General features: G+C 42.8%; 1 long non-coding RNA gene across 1 annotated transcript; it reads right to left on the bottom strand.

Moving 5' to 3' along the window:
• Positions 1-5,049: 5,049 nt before the first annotated feature.
• On the bottom strand, positions 5,050-6,850 carry LOC143720460 (uncharacterized). Its single transcript, XR_013196567.1, has 3 exons — positions 6,808-6,850; positions 5,746-5,845; positions 5,050-5,118 (listed from the first exon to the last, which is right to left on the bottom strand). It is a non-coding gene; the product is annotated as an uncharacterized LOC143720460 (long non-coding RNA).
• Positions 6,851-7,337: the final 487 nt, after the last annotated feature.

Genomic DNA, 7,337 nt, shown 5'->3' with positions numbered 1-7,337 from the left:
GCACTATGCTGAGTCATACTCTCCGGGATATCCCGTCTCTGAGATCCGGGCGGAGTGGTTCACTGCCAGCTTTGCAGTCCCTCGGGTCGGATGCCTTACATTAAGGCTTTGTTGTCCAGAGGCTCTGTCTTCAGACAGACAGGATTTGGCCAGACTAGTGTCTATGTCTGACGCCAGGTCAGGCTGTCCTGGTGGCATTTCGGGGTATGTCCCCTGAATAGTGACTGGCTGGGGTTCCTTCGGGTTCCCTAGCCACATTCCCTAGAAGGGACCCCTTCTAATTGGAAGTTGTGGTTCCAGGCCCGGAGCCGGCCCAGGTAGACCTTTCATTTAACCATGTTTATGAAGGTTGTTCTGTGAGGCTGTAGCTTGGGCTATGACCGTAGGGAATGCTGTCACTGACAGCCCAGTGTGACCTGAGGGTGAGTGGTTCTAGCGTTTCATTTGAAGTTGCTGGTTCTGACAGTTGTCACTGCCACTTGGCATGCACTCCCCTTAGCATGGCGGAGTTGGTATATCGTTCCCCATAACGTCGTTGACGTATTGTTGAGTTCCCTTCGAAAGGGAACGTCTCAGGTTACGACTGTAACCTATGTTCCCTGAGAACAGGGAACGAGACAATACGTCTCCCTGCCATGCCTCGGGGCTTGCCTACCGTACAGTCCCTTCAGACGATAAGGTGATTTGTCATGTTTGCGAGGCGCCCTTTTATACTTCCAGGTCGCACGTTAATCATTCACGCTAATGATACACGGGCTCTCGCCGGTCAATATGATTGACGTGATTTGATAGTGATTTCAGACACCTGTCACGCCTGAGGCGTTCCCCATAACGTCGTTGACGTATTGTCTCGTTCCCTGTTCTCAGGGAACATAGGTTACAGTCGTAACCTGAGACGTTCCCAAAGCGTCATCGACGCATCGTCTCGTTCCCTTCTCAGGGAACTAGGGTTACAGTCGTAACCTGAGACGTTTTCATGAGCTGTATGCCAAAATCATCATTATTAAAACAATAAAAGACCTAAAATATTTCAGTTGGTGTGCAATGAATCTCAAATATATGAAAGTTTAATTTTTATCATTACATTATGGAAAATAATGAACTTTATCACAATATACTAATTTTTTGAGAAGGACCTGTATATTCCAGTTTACACCAAGCCTTTGAGTGACAGCTAGGCTGACGACACATGCAGAGCGACAGCCATGAAGCTTTAACAGAGAAAAACCGACCGACATCCTTCCCTTATGGGCACCACAGGTGTGGCAACTCTAATGATCACTCTGTAGAGACTGCTTCAAATTTAGTTAATTACTGTATTATATTAACTTTATTCATTCTGATTATTCACTGGTTTCATAAGCAATTCTTTATATTCTGTGCTAAACTAACCCTCTCTGCTATAGTCCAGCCATATAAAAAAGAAAGAAAATACACTGAAAGAGACAAGTGGGTGCTCAACTCACTAAATAGTTCAATCTGAGGCTGGATTTGGTATAGTGAGGGCTATTAGAAACAACTATAGGTCAAAAAGCATGAGAAAAATTATTCCGTAGCAAAGAAAAAGATAGACACAAAATGTCAAAAGAATAATTATTATTGTTTGCAAAACAATGATACTGGTAAACTCCATTTTGTTTTGATAATTTTGTTAAGAGATAGATTTTAGGAAAAATTACTCCAAAAGTCGAAGATTATGAAATCGCAAATGCTGTCAAAACTGGGATAATGAGATGGAAATGTTGTTGGCCATGGATCCAAGATTATGCAGAGATCTCCAATTTTTTTTTAAAGCAGCTCATGAGCAAAAACAAAAAAGAATAGGAAAAATCAGAACAACAAATGGAAAAATATATTTGAAAAATTACAATGGCAGGCCAATTATTCTAAACTACTGAGTCTATTAGAATTTGTGAAAAGAAAAAAAGGGATTATAACAACGGTGTTAGACTAAACCTTATGATCATTTACACTTCTCAGTAGTGTTTGACATTGTGTTGACCTGATCAGACCTTGCGGCTAAAATTATAAGATGCCACATTTAGAGCACAACCTGCAAGAAATCTAAACAAATTAGATTAAAAGGCATTTTTATAAGGTTTTGTGAAATTTGTGGCAAAAACAAAGTTAAGGAAAGAACTGCGACAAAAATAGGCCATATATCAGTATACCAGAAGAACTATTAAAACACTTGGTAATGGATTATGTGGACATGATATAAATGGGTGTATGTTCAGGGAACAAGGAGGCGGGAACCAGCGTACATTCAAATAAACTTTATTAAAATAAAACAAACCAAACTAAAATACCACCAGCAGCCCCTAGTGGACGACTGCAGGCTTACCTAAAATTAACATAACGGCCAGCAGCCACTCGCGGACGACTGCTGGCTAAAATAAAACACAAATACAAAAAACAAAACTCAACTAAAATACAGGCCTGTTCCTCTCTCGATCATCAACGTCGTCGCTCCTCCTTTATGCTTCCGCTCCTCCGTGAGAGATGCGAGACGGAAGCATGAGGAGCGACAGATCGAGAGAGGGGAGAGAGAAAAAAATAAAATAATTGGTCCGGTTCCCACAACGCGCCGCCATCTGGTCCTCCATCAGCTGGGCGATCTCCTCCGCGGTGCCTGGCGGTGACGCTGGGTAGCCCTTGGTGGATGGCTCAACGCTCTTCCGCCGCCCGGTGGACGGTGACGGCTCCTCGGGTTCCGTAGAGGAGCGAGGAGATTAAATCCGCCTCGCCCTCCTCTCGTTCCCTCTTGGGACCTCTCAGTGGTTCTAACTGCCCTGAAGAGTGCTCCATTTGAGCCCCTGCAATCAGTCGAGCTTAAATTCCTGTCTATGAAGACAGCGCTCCTGGTTGCTCTGGCCTCCATCTAGAGGGTAGGGGACCTGCACGCATTCTCCGTTGACGAAGCGTGCCTGGAATTCGGGCTGGCTTACTCTCACGTGATCCTGAGACCCCGGGCCCTGGATATGTGCCCAAGGTTCCTAACACTCCCTTCCGGGACCAGGTGGTGAACCTGCAAGCTCTGCCCCCGGAGGAGGCAGACCCAGCCTTGGCACTGCTCTGTCCAGTACGCGCTCTCCGCGCCTATGTCGACAGGACGCAGTGTTTCAGGACCTCAGACCAGCTCTTTGTCTGTTATGGTGGGAAGCTGAAGGGAAAGGCTCTCTACAAGGTTGTCTCACTGGATAGTGGACGCCATTGCTTTGGCTTACCAGCAGCAAGGTCGACCGTGCCCCCTTGGTGTGACTGCCCCCTCCACCCGGAGTGTGGCGTCCTCTTGGGCTCTAGCACATGGCGCCTCGCTAACAGACATCTGCAGAGCTGCAGGCTGGGCGACACCTAACACATTCGCCAGATTCTACAATCTCCGAGTGGAGCCAGTGTCCTCTCATGTACTCGCTTCAACCAGCTAGTACTGGACCCGCTCAGGTGTCTTCGCTTGCTCGCCATTCCACTCCACGGACTGGATACGTGCGATATTCTCCTCAGGTGAGCTTCCCCGAAAGCCCTGAGTTCCTCCAGCACTCCTGACGTTGGCGCCAGTGTCTATTGCCTGCGCGTCGGCTAGGTGCCTCCCGTGTGCATGGTCCGTCCCCTGAGCGACCCCCACATGTGTATTTCCACTGTAAGCCTCTCTGAGCATGTGTCTTTCCCTTGGCAAGCCACCTTGCCACCCCTGGGGTTGAAATATTCCACCTGCGGCTGGATACCCCAGTGTTCTCTAAGTCCCCCCCCCCCTCCGGGTTGGCATTAATTGCATACTTCCCCTAGCTTGGGATATGCTTCCCAGTGTACCTTGGTATTCCTGTGTTAAATGGAGTCCTTCGTCTGAGAAGGTGGCGTGATTAGACTGGTAACCCCATTCGTCGTCATCCGACGTAACTCGGAGTGACAACGAAAGGGAAGTCTACGGTTACGTGTGTAACCCTCGTTCCCTGAGTAGGGAACGGAGACGTTACGTCTGCCTGCCACTTTCCGCTGTACCGCGGGGATCGCCTGAGCTCAGTCTTGGCTCCTCAGCGAAGAAACATATCTGCTTGCTGCCGGCTTCCTCCTTTTATACCCACGAGGTGGGGCGGAGTTACGCCATGCAAATTCCGCAGACCCATGGCATTTCTTTGCCATTGGCTCGTTTTGTAACACTCGAAGTTGATAGGCTTTCTAAGCGAAACCCCATTCGTCGTCATCTGACGTAACGTCTCCGTTCCCTACTCAGGGAACGAGGGTTACATACATAACCGTAGACGTTTCTTCCTCCCTTTAAATAACAAATAGGCAGAAACTTAAGCACAACATTTTACATTCTCAACTATAGTTTTAAATCCTTGTGATTATTGTTCACTTTTATTAAATGAAACTAAATGAAAGGAAACTTAAAATAGTTAATGATTATAAATGTCAGCAAGAAAATGTTTCTATAAAATACATTCACGGGTATATTACATTTACATTAACCAGGCAGTGATATAATGATACCATAGATGCAATTATGGTGGATATTTACTATAGTAACCACTGTAATAAAAGGTTTACTGAAGCTAAATGCAAGACATTAAGTCCATCTAAATGTAAAGGTAACAAACTCACAGAATAATGTCCAATTGTCAAGTGTCTCATTTCTGTAATACTCTTTCAGCAGTGTTTTCCTGAACACTCTCACTATCTTCAATTGTTCGGACAAACACCTGCTATATACACTTGCAGATATATACATTTGACTATTGCATCATGAAGCCGCTGCATGACTAGAACTAATGGATGTCAATTAATATGTCCTTTACCAAAACCCCTGATGAGCACTGACGCTTATTTGATAAAGGCATTAGGCAGACCTCAAGTACACATCCTATGCATGCCCAAACAACACCGCACAAAGACAGTAATGAAGTGGACACCACCAGGAGGATGCAGGAGACAGCGAAGACCAAGGAAGACATGGAGACAGATGTTTCACGAACACCTGAAGAATGTCAGTGTCCCATGGGAAGATGTGGAGAACTAGTCCACGGATCGAATACGTTGGATGACACTTGTTGCCCAATGTGCCCCTCACAGGACTTGATGATGATGTTGTGAGTTTATCCATAACTGTGGGATATTTTTCTGTAAAGAGATTGGATAATTAAATGTTAAATGCATTTATGTAATAAGTTTACTGATATGTGGGCATGATTAAAAGTATGTCATTAATAGCAAGCAAAAATAACACGATTTACATGCAAATGGGACAGTTATCAGCAGTGTAACTGATCTGATCATGACAAAATAATCGAGTATCTGATGTCGTGTGACAAGTCATATTAGCTTTTCCACTCTTGCAAACAGACAGAGGTAGGTCATGAGGTGTGGAGAGACATCATGTATCATTGGAACATCAACAGACAGGGTCCAATTTGTAATAATTTTAAATAATACAATGCAATTAATATAAACTTTCTGACAGTGTGTGGGGCATCTAAAACTGATTTGCAAATATCGCGATAAATATGTACAGGAATTGAGGCAGTAGCCAATGACAGCACTAGGAGTAAAAGCTGCAGGATTATGTACGAGTATACAAATATCTATGTGCATCGTATGAATTTGAGAACTTGTTAAATCTTGTGAATTATTAAGACTTAGAGACTATGTTTGTACTGATTGGGCTATGGGTTTTGTAAGAAAAGGTTTAAGAAACAACAAATGAATGATAAAATGTTTGATTACAGGTTAAAACCAACACATACATACCATTGTGAATATTTGCCTTTGTAGCTTTTCGTCTCCCGTTTACTTCTCCTCAAACAATAATGAGCTGACTGAGTCCGAAAGGCCCTTTTGGTCTTTTCAGCTGAAAAAAGAGAAAATAAAATATCATTATGTATAATATACAGGATTATTTAAAGGAAAAATTACAGATTTACCTTACAATTTTTGGATTTTAAATTAGTAGGCATTAAAAGCATGGTAAGTGTTGTGGTTACTATGCATTTACAACAAATATTACTATAAAACTACCAATACTGAGGTAAAAGCATGGTAAGTTTTGTGGTTACTGTGCATTTACAACAAATGGCACATTAAAACGGCAAATAATGTGGTAAAAGCATGGTATCTGTTGTGGTTACTATTCATTTACAACAAATATACTTTAAAACTACCAATACTGAGGTAAAAGCATGGTAAGTTTTGTGGTTACTGTGCATTTACAACAAATTACACATTAAAACTGCAAATACTGTGGTAAAAGCATGGTAAGTGTTGTGGTTACTATGCATTTACAACAAATATTACTTTAAAACTACCAATACTGTGGCAAAAGCATGGTAAGTGTTGTGGTTACTATGCATTTACAACAAATATTACTTTAAAACTACCAATACTGTGGCAAAAGCATGGTAAGTGTTGTGGTTACTGTGCATTTACAACAAATGACACATTAAAACTCCAAATACTGTGGTAAAAGCATGGTAAGTGTTGTGCTTACTGCGCTTCTACTACAAATACCACTTTGGAACTAATTACTACTTTGAACCTGATATGAATAGCCTATATATTTCATATATGATTAACTGATTGAAGGTCTAGGCCTAAGTTATAGCACGTCACGTGACATACAGCGTTTGCAACTAGCAATCACGTTAGTTTAGTAATGTGTTTCGAATTAGAAACCAAAGCAAAGAGCAAAGACTCCGTGGAGATGACAGATATAATGCAGTGACTGAACATGAGAGAGCTAATCTTATTAATATCGACAAACAGAAAAGACATTATAGCAAACATTATTTGGACAGCGTATTTACGACTACTTACCAACATCTGGCACACGTGACCTGATGCCAAACATCTCTATGTGTTCGGGATGAGACTTCTTCAACGCTATTTCCTACTGATACAATTGGCGTCTGTTATTGCCGCCACAGGTTTCCCATTGAAAGCAATGGAGTTCCTAATGCGCCACAGAGTGACGCCAAGGGGCGCCTTTGGCGTCTGCTATGTGACGCCTCGAGCGCTTGACCATGCTTCAGTTGTTGACGCCTTGGGAGTGAGAATGGGTTGCAGGTAGCATAACTGAGGCAGCTGGATTTTGAAACTACACTCTGGGAAAGGATAGTGAATGTGAGGCTTAATAAGCCTCAGAGGAGGGAATGTTGAAGATTTTATTATTTAGAAACTAAGTAATTTAGCTATATATTTGGACACAATTATTTCTTGTAGGAGTTTCCTCTAATAGGACTCTGTCTAGGTGACTTTGAAAGCTACAATACCTTCTGTAAAAAGACCCTGAATGTCAATTCTATTCTGAGAAGTCACATGGTATGAGATATTTACCCAAAACTATC

This window comes from Siphateles boraxobius, unplaced genomic scaffold (assembly GCF_051911475.1).
Source record: "Siphateles boraxobius isolate OS27281-9 unplaced genomic scaffold, OSU_SipBor_1 65, whole genome shotgun sequence".
NCBI lineage: Eukaryota > Metazoa > Chordata > Actinopteri > Cypriniformes > Leuciscidae > Siphateles > Siphateles boraxobius.
This window is presented reverse-complemented; position numbering and strand designations above follow the sequence as displayed.